General features: G+C 42.2%; 1 long non-coding RNA gene across 1 annotated transcript in view; it reads right to left on the minus strand.

The window, feature by feature from the left end:
- Nucleotides 1-320: 320 nt before the first annotated feature.
- Nucleotides 321-19,936, minus strand: part of LOC122472644 — a 45,864-nt gene continuing 26,248 nt past the window's right edge. Inside the window, exons 4-6 of the long non-coding RNA XR_006294488.1 lie at nt 7,714-7,987; nt 7,001-7,183; nt 321-428 (exon numbers count right to left, since the gene is read on the minus strand). This is a non-coding gene — a long non-coding RNA (uncharacterized LOC122472644). The remainder of the gene's footprint in view (nt 429-7,000; nt 7,184-7,713; nt 7,988-19,936) is intronic.

Raw genomic sequence — 19,936 nt, forward strand, 5'->3', positions numbered from 1 at the left:
TGCCATTTATGAGATAAATTAAGTCCTGAGGATTTAAGGTACAACATGGTGACCACAGCTCACAATACTGTATCATGTATTTGAAAGTTGCTGAGAGTGTAGATCTTAAAAATTCTCATCACACGAAAAAAAGTGCTTTTAACTATGTGTAGTGATAGGTGTTAACTAAACTTATTGTGGCAACCCCTTAGCAATACATACATATAGTGAAATCATTACCATGTAATGAACACAATGTATATGCCACTTATATCTCAATAAAATATATATATTTTTTTTTAAAAAAGAAAACAACAACAACTATGGTCACCATTCACATACCATTCATGGTTCCTTGATTTCAGGTGCGCTGGAATTGGAACCAATTGGGAATACAGTTCAGAAAATGGACTTGAATGGAAATACATATGCAAACAAAACCTTTTCCCCTAGGGAGAAGAGAAAAAGGAGCTGAAGTGTCTAACAGCTACTAGGAAGTGCCCCTCAACCAGCGTGAATAAGAAAAAGGAGAACAAGGGAAATAGATTGCCCTCGGGAAGAGAGGTATTATCATGAACCCTACTTTATCTCTTTTGAACTGTGGACATCCATGAACTTAGCAGTATTTCCAAAACATTTTTAAAAACCCATAAAATTGGGGCGCCTGGGTGGCGCAGTCGGTTAAGCGTCCGGCTTCAGCCAGGTCACGATCTCGCAGTCCGTGAGTTCGAGCCCCGCGTCAGGCTCTGGGCTGATGGCTCGGAGCCTGGAGCCTGTTTCCGATTCTGTGTCTCCCTCTCTCTCTGCCCCTCCCCCGTTCATGCTCTGTCTCTCTCTGTCCCAAAAATAAATAAACGTTGAAAAAAAAATTAAAAAAAAAACCCATAAAATAAATAAATTTCAGGTAAACTATACCAAACTTGGTAAACAGAAACCTCCTTGCCAAAGGGTTTAAATTGGACAATTTCTAGAAAACCATGCTCCCTCTAAGCTAGACAGAAAGTAAAGGACTCACATATGTTGAGAACCTTTATCACACAAGGAATGCCCATATGTTTATATGATACTTAATTTTTCCTTTGTTAAATTATTTTCACAAAAAATTTCAAATGTACCCCCCCAAAAAAACTCCCAGCTGCCAGTCATCCAGCTTCAATAATCAATGACATTCTGCCATACTGTTTAACAACAGTAACTTTTTTCTTAAGCTAGAATAGATTAAAACAAGTCCCTGTGTTCAAGCTATTTTGCCACTAAATACTGCAATAGGCATGTAAAAAGAAAAGAATATTCTGGCACGTAACCATAACGCTGTTAGCACACCCAACAAATTAATCATCTGATACCCAACTTCATAAAAGTTCCTCAAATATCTAAAGCAATCTTTTTTCCATAAGTTTAGTTGAAACAGTGTATAAGGTATTATGCGTCTTAGGTCTCTCTTGTATTTCTTTCACGCTACAACATTCTCCCTTTGCCCTGTTCATCCCATGCCATTGGGTAGTTGAAGACACTGGATCCATAGTCTTGAAGAAATTGCCACACTCTGAATTTGGCTGCAAAGCCATTTCTTAAGCTTCGAACACTCTGGCCAGCTGAGATATCCCAGAGGAGTGTACCTTGGTCTTGTGGGCACTGTCTTTCCATTTGTTTAGAGAAACTGGCAAGTGTATAACCTGAGTGTCCACATGACCCTGTTCCCGTAGATCCAGGTGGAGGGATGAAACTGATCACTTAGAACCCAGAGACACAGCTTTTCCTGGAGAGGTCTCTCTCTAACAGATTTCACAGGCAAGCCAGAGGACCAGAGGAGTGTCCCCACAATTCAGTTATGGGAAAGAGCAGCCTGGGCCTGTGTAGGGGCTCTGCTAGGAAAGAACAAATTTGATTGTTGAAGGGCGGTGGTGGTGGGGGGACTATTTATTTCCAGAAGAGGAAGCTCCTATCACAGACAAATATACAGGACTTGCTGAGGCTTAGAAGTAGGGGCTTAACATCTCTTGTTGGAAAGACACGTAGCAAGGGGCAGCCTGGGGTGTGCTCAGATGCATTTGTTTCTGTCCACCCGGCCCCATTCCTTTCTTTGTATTTGCAGACACACAGCCCAGGATCTGCAGATTAGAAACACTAAGCAGGATGATGTTTGTACAGCATCTTGTTCCAGGCGGCTTGGAGCATTTGGCAGGTGGCATCTTGCTCAAGACAGTAGAACTCCCAGGTGGGAGGGATTTATGGACTGGCAAGGGGGCCTGCTCTATGCACCTCGCCCAGTAGCTCAGTAGCCCCTATGGCCCGTTTGGGCCACCCTTTGCACACCTGTTCTCAAGGTGACTCCTTTAGTTTCAACCTGGGCTACTTGTGAGGGTCCAGTTCCCTCACCACAATCTAAGTGAGACAGAACCAGAGCCCCTTGGAGTAATGAGAAATGAAACTCTAAGATACACCGTTTGATGAACTGTCTGGGAGAACAGCTCAAACGCAAATATGCCTGCGCCTCAGGTGCAGTGAGCAAACACTGGCTCACTGTCAGCTTCATGCCAGGCTTCGAGCTTAGCACGGGGGCGTAAAGAGCATATTCCAGACCTGGCCTCTGGCAGCTGTTAGTCTGGGCACAGCTGTGTTCTATCTATCTCTGATCTGTTTCTAAAAAGTACTTCCCTAATGGATTACAATGTAAATTTTTAGTCTGTAAATTATGCTCTTGTTCATAGTGCCTTGTGCTATAAATAGATGATAAATAATTTGGGATAGTTATGTGGTATCTTTTGCCTAGGACTTTAAAGCATTTCACAAACACTGTCCATGAATAGTAAATTAATTAGTATATTAATCCCTTGTTTACAAAAGGATGATAGCCACATGGGGATTAGAGTCAACTGATGGATGTCAGAGTAAAAACCTGACTTCACTACTGATTTGCATTATGACCTCAGGCAAGCCACTCCCCATCCCTGAACCCTGGTTTCCTCCCTGTATACAGCATTGTCAGCTAAAAGTCCTTTGACCCTCTCCTCCTCTCCCCCAGTGTTTGGAAATGCTGTCACGGGAACCGCGGCAGAAGAATTATTGATATGTAGGGACGGGAGCAGGATGCTCTTTCTCCTTCACTGCAATGATTCACAGAAAAAGACTTTCCTGCCCCAAACACCTATAGACCCAAATGGCCCTGGGTAGTCATTTACACTCTACATTTACCTCTAACCTCCTTCCCAGGGTGACAGTCAACGTACATCCATCTCTGAAAGTTTAGCCACAAAGGGATTAAGTTCTACGTTCAGGTAAGTCTGTCCTGTGCTCAGTGACATTTCAGAGGGCGTATCAGAACCAGAGATGAGCAGAGAGAACCAGCAAGGGACAACCATCTGCAAGTTCTTCGGGTCACCCAGGATTTGCTGAAAGGCCCCACCCACTGTTTCACCCAGATCTGCTTTTAAGTTCCATGCACGAATTTAATATTTGTAAGCGGGTCAGCTTGTGTTAACACATTCACCAGCCCTAGATCAACTCTGACAAAAGCAAGCAGATCCCAGCTATCAGTGGAACCTGAGTAACCATCCAGTTGAGCTTACTCAGAAGTAAACATCTGGAGCCAACCAATGAGAACAGGTGTAGTAAGTTCCAGGTGGCTCACCTCTTAGCCATCTGCACACTGGAACTTGCAGGTGGTCACTGAGTCTGATCCCAGGCTGTTTACAATGCTGCAGTCCTTTCTTTAGTAAATTATTTCTGTGTGTGCTAAGAGGCCTAAAATTATTTACCATACATTTTAGCTACATATTTACTCCTTTACAACCTAGAGAATCCATCCCTTTTAGAAATCCCAATTAACTTTATATTGTTCTTGAGGGCTCAGCCTCAGTGAAATACCTCACACAGAGGAATCAAAAATCGAGCCTCCAAAATGGTATATTTTATTTTTCTAATACATAGGTCTGGCAGCCTGAATGCACTTTAAAAAAAAAAAAAGAAAAGTTCCCCCCAAAAGTTTTCAAAAGTAACACATGAAACAGTGAAAGTCAACTTGTTCCAGCCAGAAATACCTATTAATTTAGGCTTCTTGAGTTAAGTTGAAACAGATTTAGCACTTCTTCTCTCGCTTTCTAAAAGTCTTTGTCTTTGATTAAAAATAAAAACTGAAGCTAGATGATTGGTATTTTGACTTCCAACCAAGTGTTATTTCTGGTACAACTACACAGACTAAAACACCACTCGCGGCAAATCTTGTGCATTTTTATGTGAATGTTTGTTTATAGTCATCTCGTCTTGGCTCCACACCATCATATCTTGCTCTGCATCAAGTATGTGTATGTGTTGATCTCCCTGTCGCTGTCCGTAAGTCTATTCCAAGGTTCTGGTGGAGAATCTTGATGGAGAACCCAGGGAGGGGCCAGCAGACAAGGACACTGTGCTGACACCCACCACCATCTCCAGGGGGCAGGCTCACTAAGGGCACTGAGAAGTGGGCCACTCCAGACTCAGGAGATCCCAATTGGTTTGCCTTGACCTTGAGCTAAAAAGACTCTCCAGAGGCACTGCGCATTGTGGATAAAGCATAGAGTTTGAAGACAGATGACCCAGATCCAAATATTAACTCCACCATTTCTTACAAATCAATTAAATCCTCTGAGCGCCAGTTTCTTTCTCTAATGCGGCAGATTGTGGTAAAGAGTAAATGAGGGAATACAAAGAGGGAAAGGCTTTGAAAACTGCAAACCTACAGATTAATGCTCATTATTGAGATGGTGACAGGTGGACTGGGGCTCAGAGGTCAGAACCAGCTGTGGGCTTCCTACCGTCTGAGGGTTTCTGGGATTGTGGCAAGAATGAGTTGGGGAGTGTGAGGCAGCAGACCAGGAGGTGTCCCAAGGCCAAGTTAGTATGGCTGGTTATCAAGTCTAAAGGGAATGAGTGTTGGGGCTAGGTGATGTGGACAGGAGAAGGAGGGGGAGGAGAAGGAGGGGGAGGAGTAGGGGGAGGAGGAGGTTAGAGGTAAGGTGGGACTTTAGGTTGGGAGGTGAAGGACCTAGAGCTGGATGAATGGATGTGGGTGCCAGACTAGAGAGAGGGCTCCATAGATGGAGGGAGTGTGATATGGGCCAAATATTGCCATCTCTGGACCTGCCTCTTCCTTCTCCTTATGGGCTGTTGGACACAGAGACTTCAACTTCCTGCTTTGTCACCCATGAAAATAATTTTTAAAAGCTACATGTCTTCTCATACCCTTTGAAGTTAACATCTAAAATATTTCTTCATTGTTTAAATAGTTACCAAGGATATAACTGCTGCTGAATGGACACTGAACACTAAAAAATAAAACTCATATGACCTCCAAAAATGTTTCCAGTGCAATCTAATACCATAGCGATTTGATATCCACCATAATTCTTTGTTTTTAATGCTTATTTACTTATTTTGAGAGAGAGAGAGAGAGAGAGAGAGAGAGAGAGAATCCCAATAAGGCTCCATTCTGTCAGCCCAGAGCCCAACCTGGGGCACAATCTCCCCAACTTTGAGATCATGACCTGAGCTGAAACCAAGAGTCCATCGCTTAATCGGTAGAGCCCCCAGGTGCCCCCATAATTCATTTTAAGTATATGCCAACAAGCAAAAAATTACTTCATTTACTCCTGAGGTTATATCTCCATTCCACACATGAATGTATGATAATGTGATTTTTACGTCTGAAACACTTTTATTGATCAAGCATAACTATCTGAAGCAAGAATACGTATATAACTTGAAATTAATCTTTCACATTTTAATTAATTTCAAATTAGTGTCTAAAATTTCCTGTGACTATATAGCTCTAGGTATCAAAGAAATATTTCTAAACTGAATTGTCACTATGGGTATTACTAATACACAATTTATTAAAATAACAATTTTTATAAATACAATTTTTATAAATAATTATTCACCATAAAAGGTAAAATTTTATTGGAAAAACTACTCTTCATCAGACTTCTTGCTAAAATAGATGGGGTCTGTCATCAACATTATTCCCATCTTGTAATTATTGTTGTTACAGTTATTGTAAGCACTATGATAGAATTTTTATAGAAGCAAAATTAGAATGGAAGGAATTTTATCATAGCTATGACAATTACCAAGCCCCTTCTGATATGGTGATCTATCAGTGAAACTGATCTAATTCTCTTACAGTTCAATTAGGTCTTCCCTCAATTTGCATGAAAGCAAAGAAGTAGAAATCATCTGAGTTGTAAAAAGATTACTCAGTCAATAGACTCATTCACTGTCTTTTAAAAACAGCATTTGCCGGGCACCCCAGAGATTTGCCCACCTTGGGGCAATGCAGCATCACAAGTAGGGGGGAGGCAGAGGACCCCCACCCCCCGTTTTATAAAACAGCCTCTGTGCAAGAACCAAAAGGAGGCACTGTATCCTGCAGGAACAGCTCACAGGAATGGGCAGAGCAGTTGCAGGAAAGTGATGAACCTAGAATTTGGACTCTTTGCAAGCCTTTGTGCATCTCCAAGGATGTGGATACCCAAATGTGAAGCCCACTGGGCTAGAACCTGAGTCTCAGGGGAGCTGGTGACCTGGGACAGCTGGGGCTTCTCTGACTTCTCCAAATGGCATTCTCCAAACTGGGTGGTGTGGGATTTTAGGGCCCTTTGAAATGTTAGAGATTCCCAGTGAAGAGGAACTTCTAGGTCAAAAAAGTTTGGGAACAGCTTTCTGGTATTTTCCCCACTTAAGACTTTCACAATAAAACCTGAGTTTTTAAAGGCTGACAAAACCCATTTAAATTTATTTAACGCAGAATTTCCCAAACGAACTTGATCCAGTCCCATCTTCTCCTCCAAAGAATATTTGGTTATATATAAAGAGACATTAGTAATCTGCTTTGGTCCCAAGAGCTCCAAGCTGAATCTCCTGTGTCTTGTCTACATGGCCTGACTTATTCATGACAACCATAGATCTCTCAAAAACCCTCCAGAGGGACCAAGACCCAAGACTGGTTTGTTCCACTGACTGATACCTACTAAGGAAGCATTACCTTTTGCTGTTGCTTTCCTATTGAGTCAATCCATTTTTAGATAGAGGTTCTGATATAGCAGGAAGGTTTCTGTGCTGTTGACTTTGGGTAGCAGCCACCGCAGCCATGAACTTGAAAGTCATTCCCAAAGGACAACGCGTAGATGGTCATCTTGCTGCTTTCCCAGCTGTCCTTCTGGGTCCCCTGGTTATTGGCAGTATGGAACAAGCCAAAAGAGGATTATAATCAGATGCAAAGTAAAAACCCAAACATAGATGAGTGGGATGTGTGTATGTGTGTAAAGAGAGACACTGTGTCTCAGTACATGACTGTTTTTCATTATATCTAGAGCCATGTGGATTTTAACCATCTCATTTGAATTTTCCATCTTTTCATTGCAAAACATGAAGAGTCAGCTATATAATAATGATTATGAGTAGACAAAGTTCGTGTGTCACAGCTGGAGAGAGAAGCATGGGAATGAGGGCCAGGTCACCTGACGTGGCCCATTGTTTGGGGCATCTTAGGCATCTGACCCCTCTAAAGATCACCACTAAAGATACACAAAAATGTGCCCGGTTACCCTTTCCCTTTATTCACCAGAAAGACTACAAGATGACAAGTTAGAAATTAGTATTCTATATACAAGCTCTGAACATTTTGGTTAGTGTGGAGATCCAATTAGACTCTCCATTCTTGACTAGAGCTCAAAGTACAAACAAATTGGTCAGTACCTGCTGGAAAAGAAGGCTGGAGAGTGAGCCTGTGGGGCATCTTTCTTCCTGGAATATAGGAACCATGACACATTTTCTGTGTGTACATTCACTCTACACACCTCCTCAGAGCAAGCAAATTGGGTAGAGTCAAAGGCCAACAAAGCTGATTACTGACTCAGCTTCAGCCAGAATCCACTTTGCTCTTTGGAGACCTCGGCTCTCACCTGTGAAGCTGGAAACTAATGCATTTTTAGAACCCTCCGCAAACCAAGGAGAACAAAACTCAAAATAGCTGCAAGAAAAAAGATGAAGAATCAAAAGTAGTTTTTGATTAAAAGCACTTGAGATTTCTCGAAGAATTATGCCCCCAAATCCCTTTTATGGGAGGACAAAGGCAGCAGAAATCAAACGGTTGGCCTGCAATTTAAGAGGGAGTGTGGAAGTGTGATCCAAAGAAGAGCCTCAACCCTCCAGGTCTTGGGTTCTAGAAGCTAAAGTTCAGAGGAAACCACCCTGAAGTGCTTGGAAATAAGCAACACGCAGCAGGACTATCAGCTGGATCCTCATTTGAGGGAAAGAACTTTCCCAAACCCTCAATCACCCATCTGTCCCCATCCTGTGGGGGGCGAATGTACTAGCAGCCAGGGGCTGTTCCGTTTCCCTTGGCAAGGAAGGGACTCCCACCCTGTTTTTGGGCAGCAGGTGCATTATGTTCTGATTAAATGTATCCCAGGTATGGAGGACAGCTGTAGCAGATTTTCAGCATGCCTCTGCCTATTTTCCAAGAAAGTCGGTTTTCCTCTCCGTGGGTTCTTCCAGGTAGTAGCTAAGGGTGAGGGAGAGAAGCATAGAATAAACATGTTGCTCAAGGACGCTTTCTGGTCCAAACCCACAGTGTTTTGTATAAATCTGTTGTTTTGATTCTGCTGGAGAGGCAACCACAAACCTGAAAGGTGGAAAAGTGAAATCAGGAAATCAGCCCAGGTGTGAAGCTGGGTGTGAGGTAGAGTAGAAAGAAACATTCTGTCGTGGCCCCAGATGCTCATGAAGGGGCAGGGCGGGGGGAGTGGATGTGGCTGTGCCTGCAAGTCCTATCACAGAGGGAAGTGCATCTGGCAGGACTGGCTGGGTGGGGCTAGGCTCCTGCACCCAGGGGGGCTATCTGTAGGAGGAAGGAGCCCATGGGTCATTTCTGGGCCCGGGGCAACATGTGCACTACCCAAAGCTCTAGACGTTAGAATTCCTTTCTGCCCCAGATGTACCTCAAGTATTTCCAACCATTGTATTTATTTATCTATTTTTATCACAGCCTGCAAATTAGATTGTTTGCTTGGAGAAGCAGGGGACACTTCTCACCCAGCAAGGCCATTTCAGCACTGATCTGATGTTAATGGAACTACCCTCCCCACCCTGCCCCACTATGCTGGGTACTGGCGAGAATGGCCCTGGAGTGTGGCAGAAAGATCCAGAGTTTGGTAGCAGACAGGTCATTTGTCTACAAATCCCAGCTCAGATATTTGGACTTACAGTCTCAGCTTCCATTGTGTTGCCCCAAAAGTGAGAATGACAGTCCACCCCTTACAAAGCCATCAGCATTGGAGATGATCATGTAAAGCACAAGGCACTAGTGGGCATACAAATGGCAGTTGTCACTACTATTATTATTGTATTATCACTATTCCTTCAAAATCACAGAAACACTCACTAGGAGCAGCACTAGTCCTTTAAGATATTGCCAAGGCAGGACTAGTGTAAAGGCAGGCAGCTGGCTGCTGGAGATCGTGGGCAGGAGGTCAGGAGGTGATGTGCCTGAGACAGGTAAGGCTCAGTGGTTCCACCCAAGGGAGAAAGGAGGGCTGGGGACCATAGCCGAGGTAACAGTGGAGTCACCACACAGGAGGGAAAGTACTCTACTGGGCAGGAGCAGACTTCAGTACCAAAAGTCCTGCCAGGACAAGACAAAGCAGAAATGGACCAGAGCCAAGGAATGTGCTTCTGGGGAGGAGACAGGAGGGACTCACTTCCCTGAGTTCCTCCCACAGAAGGTATTTGGCTGCTCACCTGAGGGTAAGGATAGGAGGGCCCCTCCTGCGGGATTTTAGGAGGAACCAGGAACATGCAGACTACCAGCATGAAATTCTCCAAATTTTGTTGATTGCTTACCTGATTTCATCAGGTACCTTCCATATACATATTTTTATTTACAAATTATTTGTCTGCATTGATTATATATTAAGTATGGTTATATTTAAAAAACACACAATATCTGTACAATATTGTACCCATAGGTCACAATACCTAGGAATTGTGACCTTCAAAACTGGTCAAGAGGGGAGATCTCTTACATGTAAATGTTCTTACATAATTTTTTTCAAAAAAATAGAAGTTCCAGTGGTTTTTTTCCCCTGCCCCTCAATGGATCTTCTTGCACACGCAATTTTGGATACTCTTTGCCCCCCAAATGGGAGTTGGAGTCAGGGGGAAGGGTGTTTACCTCCACTCTCAGAAAGATAAAACCTCACTTTTCTTTAATACCAGTGGTCTGAAAGTGGAGTTATTTGTTTTTGTTTTTGTCTCTGTTTCTGTAGGTCAGAGGGTTAAAATCAGACAGAGAAAAACTTGGACGGTTGACTTTTGTAATAAAAGCACATGGAGCCCACCTTAATGCTTTTTAGAAAAATAGGAGATGATAGAAACAGAAGGATTACCACGTCTACAAATGAAGGATGTTGACTCGTCATTATGTCACTTACGAACCCAAATCTGACGCTCCGTTTCTACACCACTCAGATCAAAGTAGGAGCTGCCTCTTTTGCTCCTCATAAGGGTGCCCCAAAGTCACAGCCCTCACGGTGTCATCTGGCACAGCGTGGCGCCTACCACAGCCAGGTAGCCGTGTTAAGAACACAGGACTCAGCCAGGGCGAGCCTCACCTGGTTTGCCTGCTCTCAACTCAGCTATCACAGAGTGCTCTCGTTCCTCCTATTTACGCTCCTGATTCCCCACTCCTGTCTTTGTGCACACTCTCCCCTGCCTGGAATGCTTTGGCTCCTCCCCCTGTGGTCCCCTCCAGCTACTGATTAAATCTACTCAGCTTATAAACTCAGTTTACGCTTTGAAAAATGGATTGCTCCCACTGTTTTTCCCCCACTCAATATCAATGCCAATAACTAGTTAATCGTTTGTGTTTCTGTCTCTTGCTTTGCCGTAAGATCCATGAGGACAGGGAGTGGGTCCCCCTGCCTAACAGACTCAAGTATAGAGGACTTCAGTAATTCATACTCATGTAGCACCCCAATGTGGGCCCAAATCAGAGAGGGTACTCAGCTCCGTGCAGTCATAAAGGGACCCAGGCTGATGCCAACTCTGCTACCTCCATCCTATGGTTTCCAGGGTCATCCTAGGCATTAACACCCAGCTAGAAGAGGGGGAAAGTACAGGAGACTTTCACAGGCCGGGCCTGGAAATGGAAAGATCACTTTCTCCCACAATGCACTGGCCGCAGCTCAGTCACTACAACAGAAACCAAGAAATATAGTCCAGTTGTGCGCCCAGGAGGTGAGGAAGCGAGCTCAGTCACGAACCAGCTTCTGCCCCAACATTTCAAACCAGCTCACACTCAGCTGTGAGCACTCTTAAGCCGGGAAGGTGAGCCTGCCTATGCATCTAAGGGAGGGTTTTGCAGGAAGCTTGAGTGCATCTTCCCTCAACATCTTTCAAGACTTGGGCACAGTGCCATCTGCTGCTCAGAATAAAAAGCAGGAAGGTTTGGGGACCCCAGGAACCATGTTCGAAGAGCCAGAATTTAGCACTCTGGAATTTTCACTGGCTTGGTAACCAGAGGAGATTAGAGGAAATTCATACAGCAGCCATTTTCATCCAACAGACACCAATCAATAACTGTGAGGACAGGGGAGACGAGTTGCTTAGTGGGTTTTGGCTGACTTTATTTTTCAGTGACATCAAACTAGGAGGTAAACACAGGGATGAAAATCAAGAGGAACATGTGAATGTTCTTATGTAGGAAGACATTAATGACAATGGGGCATTTGATTGGAGTCAAAAGACCTAGATTCGAGTCCCAGCTTTGTCATCAGCAGGGCTATGGTTTCCTCAGTTTTAAAATGAGGGAAGAAGAAGACTTGACTAGATCCCTTCCAGCTGGGAGTTCTAATCCAGTCATATAAGACCCTTTTTTTCTCTTCCAAGTTTTTCTCTCAATTACAGTTAGTTGAGTTAAATTTCCATGTAATATTAGTTTCAGGTGTAGAATTTAGTGATTCAACACTTCCACACATCATCGTGTGCTCGTCACAACAAGGGCCCTCCTTAATCCCCATCCCCTATTTCACCCATCCCCCAACTTACCTCCTCTCTAGCAACCATCAGTGTGTTCTCTATGGTTAAGAGTATATTTCCTGGTTTTCTTCCCTTTCTCTTTTTTTTCCCCTTTTGCTCATTCGTTTTGTTTCTTAAATTCCACATATGAGTGAAATCAGATGGCATTTGTCTTTCTCTGACTGACTTATTTCACTTAGCATAATACTCTCTAGCTCCATCCATGTTGTTGTAAATGTCAAGATTTCATTCTTTTGATGACTGAGTAATATTCCACTGTGTGTGTGTGTGTACCACATCTTCTTTACGCATCAATGGACACTTGGGCTGTTTTCATAATTTGGCTATTGTAGACAATGCTGCTATAAACATCAGGGTGCATATATCCCTTTGAATTAGTATTTTTGTATTCTTTGGGCAAATACCGAGTAGTGCAATTATTCAGTCCTAAGGTAGTTTTATTTTTAACTTTTTGAAGAAATACCAAACTCCATACTCCATACACAGAGGCTGCACCAGTTTGCATTCCCAACACAAATGCAACACATTTCTCCACATCCTCACCAACACCTGTTGTCCTTGTATTGTCGATTTTAGCCATTCTGACAGGTGTGAAGCAACATTTCATTGAATTCAACTTGAATTATTTTATTAATGTATTGTTGGATTTGGTTTGCTAGTATTTTGCTGAGAATTTTTGCATCTATGTTCATCAGGAATACTGGCCTGTAGTTCTCTATTTTAGCGGTGTCTTTATTTGGTTTTGGTATCAGGGTAATGCTGGCCTCAAAGAAGGAATTTGGAAATTTTCTTTCCATTTCTATTTTTTGGAATAGTTTGAGAAGAATATGCATTAAATCTTCTTTAAATGTTTGGTAGAATTCACCTTTGAAGCTATCTGGTCCTAGACTTTTGTTTTTTGGGAGTTTTTTGATTACTGATTTGATTTCTTTGCTGGCTATTGGTCTGTTCAAATTTTCTATTTCTTTCTACTTCAGTTTTGGTAGTTGATATGTTTCTAGGAATTTATCTATTTCTCCTAGGTCTAATTTGCTGGTATATGGTTTTTCATAATATTCTCTTATAACTGTTTGTATTTCTGTGTTGTTGGTTGTTATCCTCTCTCATTTGTGATTTTATTTATTTGAAATCCTTTCTCTTTTCTTTTTCTAAGTCTGGCTTATCAATTTTATTAATTTTTTCAAAGAACAAGCTCCTCATTTCACTGATCTATTGGTTTTTAGTTTCTATATCATTTATTTCTGCTCTAGTCTTTATTATTTCCTTCTTCTGCTGGTTTTAGGTTTTGTGTGTTCTTCTTTTTCTAGCTCCTTTAAGTGTAAAGTTAGCATATTTGTGATTTTTCTTGCTTCCTGAGGTAGGCCTGTATTGCCATATACTGCCATCTTATGACCACTTTTGCTGCATCCCAAAGGTTTTGGACCACTGTGTTTTCATTGTCATTTGTTTCTGTGTATTTTTTATTTCTTCTTCTATTTCCTGGCTGACCCATTCATTGTCTATTAGCATGTTACATAACCTCCACTTGTGCTCTTTCCAGATGTGTGTGTGTGTGTGTGTGTGTGTGTGTGTGTGGTCAACTTCTAGTTTCTTAGCATTGTGGTCATAAAAGGTGCATTGTATGTCTTCGATCTTCTTAAATTTGCTAAGGATTGTTTTGTGGCCTAATACATGATCTATTCTGGAGAATGTCCCATGTGTACTTGAAAAAAGCATATAGTCTTCTGTTTTAGTATGTAATGTTCTGAACATATCTGTTAAGTCCATCTGGCATATAGGACCCATTTTCAAGATGGCAGTTGAAGCCATATAAATACATTGGATCCGCCAAGGAGAGTGGCTTTTGTTTTCTTTTTAAAAAATATCCAAATCTGTATGTTTCAATTTTCTTATCAGAAACATGTTTCTTGCATTTAAAGACATAAATATGTATGTATTTTTTAATTAGGTATGTAGGACTCACCAACTTATTGGTGGTTCTGATGAGGGAAGAGAGTTTCTAGGTTGGTGTAATGGGCTACTGATGAAATTCTGCAACTAATTAATAACAATACTAGTTAACCCACTTGTGAGCATCAACTGGAAGTCAGACACATTCTAATTGCTTTACACAGGTTTTCTCACTTTTCACAAAAACCCTTTGAAGAGCACAATTGTTGGTGCTTTTTAACAAAAGTGAAAATTAAGACTCAGAAAATATTGAAGAACAAATTTCGAATGGGGAGGAAGGAGAATGACAGATGGAGACCTCTCCATCAAAATGCAGTACTATGCTCCCTCCCATGGTGCAGATTTAGTGTTGGGATGTAAACTCTTCCCCTGGTGTCTAGGTGGCCCAGTGGACTGGGAACAGAAGTGGTGTAATACTAAAACGTAGATGTGCCCTTGTCATGCTCTCTTCTGCCCCCTCTCCTGACTGCACGCTGACACCAAGGCAATCTTGGAAGCTACCTAGAAGATGGCAGAACCTTCTTGAGTCTGGACCCCTGAACCTTGTAGAGGGGACCGCCTGTGCCCCATTTCACCCGCCACCTCCTGACTTACCTTGGAATGTTACACGGATAAGAAATAAATTTGTATTGATTAAGCACTAAAATTTGGGAGTATCTTTATAACAGGACCACTACAGAGCAGGTATATTGCTATATCTAAGTAAAACTGAGTGTAAAATAAAGATGAGAAATATTGGATGTATTGAGTTTGGAATCCTGTGGGACAACCACATGAAGATATTCAGTGAACAGGCAGTGGAGACACATGGAATCATTGTTAATGCACACAAATTCACCTGTGTGTGCTTGGTCTTAAATAAATAATAGGGGCACCTGGGTGGCTCAGTCAGTTAAACATTTGGCTCTTGATTTTGGCTCAGGCCATGATCTCATAGCTCGTGGGATCAAGCCTCACATCAGGCTCTGCACTGACAGTGCATTGCCTGTTTGGGATTCTTCTCTCTCTCTCTCTCTCTCTCTCTCTCTCTCTCTCTTCCCCTCCTCCATTCTCTCTCTCAAAATAAACATAAATAAATAAAGGAAGAACTACTTAATTTCCTCTTTCTGCCATTTCCCCCCAAAGTTGTAGGCTCTAAACAGGTTGTGAAATGGGAGATAGGAGCATAGGAGCCTCTCCTCCTCCCTTGTATATCCTCACCACATGAACACCTCACTACTCCAAGCGTCATTCCCGTCTGTAAGGAAACGTCCTTTTCTACATAATAGCTCCAAATTCAAGCCAGCTGTTTTGTCTCTTATTCAACTGAAAAAAACAATGAACCAGTCTCATGTTGAAGAAACGTTATTTTTCCACAGATCCTGATCTTAGAACTCAGCCTCATACAGGATGTGACTTCACTCTGTAAGTTTGGGAATTGCTGTTTTCAGGATGGCAGCTGATTTGTCAGACAGGATTGGCTCTTTTAGGGAGTGTGAAGAGAGGGCCAAAGGTGGCACCCTGGGGACCCCAACATGTGGGAGGCGGGTGGAGAAGCTGCTCATAAGGGCTAATGAGCAGAAGCAGTAGGGAAGTAGGAGGAGGTCCAGGAGTATCTAGTTCTCCCCAAACCAAAGGAAGACAAAATGCCACAGAGTGAATAACTGATTAAAAATTAAAAAAATTAAAAAAAAAAAGCAAACTGAGAAAAAGGTCACTGAATTTGATGACAAAAATATCATCTGTGACTTTTGCCAGACCAATCTCAATGGAGTTGCAGGCATAACAATCAGAGGTTGGTGGATAAAAAGATGTGGCAGAGGGAGCAGGGCTCTGAGATGTCCGGTCCTGGGTCAGGGCTGATGGTCCAGATGAGCTCAGGGAGCCAGCACCTCAATCCACTCCCACCATGTTCTAGCTGTCCAACCACTCCTGGACTCAGTTTCTTTATCTATAAAAAGGGTTTAATGATCCCTGTTTCAGAAGCTGAGGCTTCAATGAGAAAATAGTTGCAAATGGCTTTTAAGAAACCAAACATGGGGCACCTGGGTGGCTCAGTCGGTTAAGCATCTGACTTGGACTCAGGTCATGATCTCGCAGTTCGTGGGTTCAAGCCCCGCATTGGGCTCTGTGCTGACATCTTGGAGCCTGAAGCCTACTTTGGATCCTGTGTCTCCCTCTCACTCTGCCCCTCCCCTGATCATGCTCTGTCTCTGTCTCTCTCTTTCAAAATAAACATTTAAAAAAAAAAAAAAAGAAAGAAAGAAACCGAACAACTCAGAATGAAAAGTTACAGGTGTTGCAGGTATCGTAAAATCTTCTTCTCGATGAAGCAAGACAGATAGGCAGCCAAGCACCTGGGCCCCACAATCCATCTCCCCCTAGAACTGCTTTACCGAAATGCCCTTGGGGTTCTGATTTGAGGAAGGTCATCAGAGCAGCCCTGAGAAACCCTGTAGCTCCTTTGCCAAAAAGCTGCTGAAGACGTTGTGTATCGCGCTACACAGCCTCACCCTAAGCTGACCTGGCGAGTGTCCTCGGGTCACAACAGTGTGAGTAATTGTGTAAACAACCGTGTTTCTTCCGAATAATTGGACTGTTTTTATCTTGCTGCTCATCACGTTCCCCTTTTCTGCAGTGATTTCCAGAATGCTTGAAGACAAATGTGTGGTTCACCCATTGCACGTACCTAAGTTGCCATGTATGCATTGTTGTACTAGACTCTTCTCCAGTACTTTCATATCCCTAGTCTTGCTATTCTCATAATTTAAATGTGTTACATGATTTCATATTACACATTCTTATAAATAGGCTAAATGTTTTGTTATAAAAGAAGATATGATTTTCTTGGGTTGGGGTTGAATAATTTTTAGCCCCATATTATAGCTGGTTTTCAAATATATATTAATACCTCTCCAGTTTGCCTATATATCCCAGTAAACTTGTCCCTGTGAACCTTCCTTTGCACCAGAGCTCATGACAATAGCTAACACTGACTGAGCTGTTGCTATGGGCTCTTCTAAATGCTTTTATATGTATGGATTCATTAATCATAAGAATCCTATTTATGTCTGCTTTACAGACGAGGAAACTGAGGCCCCTAAAGGTTAAGTAACTTTGCCAAAGCTACCCAGAAGGGAAGTGATGGATCTTAAGATTAAAAATCCAGTTATCTGGCTCCAGAGTCAGTGTCCTTTCCCATCAAGTATGGCGGGGTAGCAATGCCACTCCTCTACATGCCCAGTGAGAAGATACTTTAAATGTTTGCTTTCCAATCCTTTGTAGGATACTGGTAAGAAGAGCTGGGGAAGGAGAATGAGGTAGCTGGATCAAAATTTTTTTTGCCTAAAGAAATAGGCAAAATATAGCTAAGAAAAATACCATGCCTAAACAAAAGTGTTAGGAATACAGATTGCTTTGTTAAATACATGATTTTTGATTTAAGTCATCTTCCTTCCGTGGCTTCAAACAGTCCTACTCTTCTTCTTAGGATGTTAATTGCCTATACTTGTCGTGTGTCTTATCATAATGTTAACTTTTTGAAGGCAGCTGGATGAAATAGATATGAATCTGTGCGAAAAGCAAGTTATACATAATAAACATGTCATGTCAAGCATTTCTACTATTTATTAACTTAGCAAAGTAGAGAATGGTTCCGTTGGCAACAGAATATTGAAAAAAACAAGGAGATGATGTTGCTGATTGAAGAGCTTTTGCTTTCTCCTCCTTTATTTCTTCTCTGAAGGCAGTTAATGAGATTATAGTTTAATCCCTGGCCGTACTTTGCCACTCTGCTATCTTTAGTATAGGCTTATGGATGATAATAGTATACTTGCTTAATAAGCAGGATATGAAGTGAATGCTGTTCCAACATCTCAAGTATCCTGCTCACTTGTCATCATTCAGGCCCCAGGCAATGTCCTACCCCCTCCACAGAGCCCTTCCTGCTGTCCCGAGCATGCCAGCTCACATGGACATGACTTCCTTCTCAATCCCTACAATGATCTTGGACTTCCACATCATTTCTACAAATGCAATGCTTACCACCTGACATTGTCATTCACATGTAAATGCATATATGTATCAGGCATTAGATATAAGTTCCTCTAAGGAAGGAACTGAGTCTCCTCATATTTACTATGTCCCACAGCACCAAGTACAAAGGAAGGGCACTATGCAGTATGTGTTCAGTGCTCGGTGCATTATGTGCTCGGTGCATTACGTGCTCAGAAGAAAGGGAGGAAGTGAATGAATGAATGAATGGAAGTAAATTTAGAGGTTTCTCTGATTGACTAATTCTGCCTTTGCTTCGGGTAATATTTCTCTGAGGAAGGTCTTTCCATCTTCTGCATCTAAATTACTCGAAATGACGAAATTATCTCTAAAATGCAAATTCCTAAACTCTACCCCCAGTCTCTACAATCGGAATATCTGGAGTTGGGGTAGGAATTTATACCTTAATAACCTACCCTAGGTAATCCTTTAGCACACAAAATTGAGAGCTACTGGCCTGTCAGAGTATGCTTACATTATTTGAATGGTGAATTGGAATAATGTAGATTAAATACTGTTCCTCTCCATAGATTTCGTAATCAAGCCCCAGTTTGTACCAACCTGGGTATCATACTCCTTCTGTAAGAAATCAACTCTCCTGGAAGAAAGGGTTATTTATTTATTCATTTATTTATTGCAAGCAATGTTGTAAATCCGTTGAAATTGAGGTATTGCAAAGCCCATAATCATATACTATTGTGCCTCAATGACACTTCTGCCTCTAGCATCACTTCACTTAGGAGTTTTAGAACTTGCACAATTCCTGAGAGAAGCCACATCCTCCTGGTCAAGACTGGGCAAGACTCCTAGAGTCTTAGTCTGGTCTCCAGGGGTCACCTGTGTACGATCATTGGAATATGTCACGAATGCTCTCCTTTTGTCTTCCTTTTTGAAGGGTCTCCAGGTAGGGGACACAGGACACAGAGAACCATTTTCAAACTAAGTCAATGGCCCTGCTCTGGAAGCAGCTTCTAACCTGGGCAATAGATGCCCCAACTGCAGCAGGAAAACACACACACACAAAACCAAACAACTTCTTATCTTCCACCTTATCAGATGCAGACTTCATTTCAGTGGGAGATTTTTAAAGCTTCAATAGAAAGTGAACCCAATAGGTCTACCAGGACAATTCAACTCTGCTTTTTGCTTTTCTCCTTTTCTGCAGGACAGAACATCCTCCTTCAGAACCTGAAGCTATGACTCCCCCTTCCCTAACAGGTACTGTGTGTGGTATGGATCTTCCTGGTCTTTGTGAGTACAGGAAGACTCCCTTGAAAGGAATTCCATTAAATTGGCTCTGGATGACTTGGTGTCATTTTTCCTAATCCTGTACTCACGTGATATTCATTGATATTCAAGTCGCCTTTTATTAGGACCGCCAGAAATAGAGGAATAGGACCCTTTCTTCTGGAGTTTCCATATTAATACTCTCAAAACTAAGCTCCCTAGTCTGATGCTTACTTGAGCACACTCTTTCATCTCCACCTTTTTTAATCCCTTTATAGGTTCTTCTACAATATTTTCTCTTTACCTTTTTTTTAAGTATTTTTCATCACAAGCACATGTACACACACACACACACACACACACACACACGTTCCCCATGTCAGCTCCATATTCCATATTTGGGGGCTACTTTACTAGGCTATCTCTTGTGTTTCACTTACATTTCCATTATTCCACCATATTACCACATTCCAGGACTGGCAACCATTTCTGTGGCCACTGCTCATTAAATTCACAGGTCACACTAAAATGGAGCAAAAGAAAGGGTTTCAGGGGGCACCTGGCTGGCTCAGTCAATAGAGCATAAGACTCTTGATCTTAGGGTTGTAAGTTTGAGCCTCACGTTGAGTGCAGAGATTACTTAAAAATAAAATCTTAAAAAAGAGAAAGAAAG

Source organism: Prionailurus bengalensis, chromosome B4, assembly GCF_016509475.1.
Source record: "Prionailurus bengalensis isolate Pbe53 chromosome B4, Fcat_Pben_1.1_paternal_pri, whole genome shotgun sequence".
In the NCBI taxonomy this organism is placed as follows: Eukaryota; Metazoa; Chordata; class Mammalia; order Carnivora; family Felidae; genus Prionailurus; species Prionailurus bengalensis.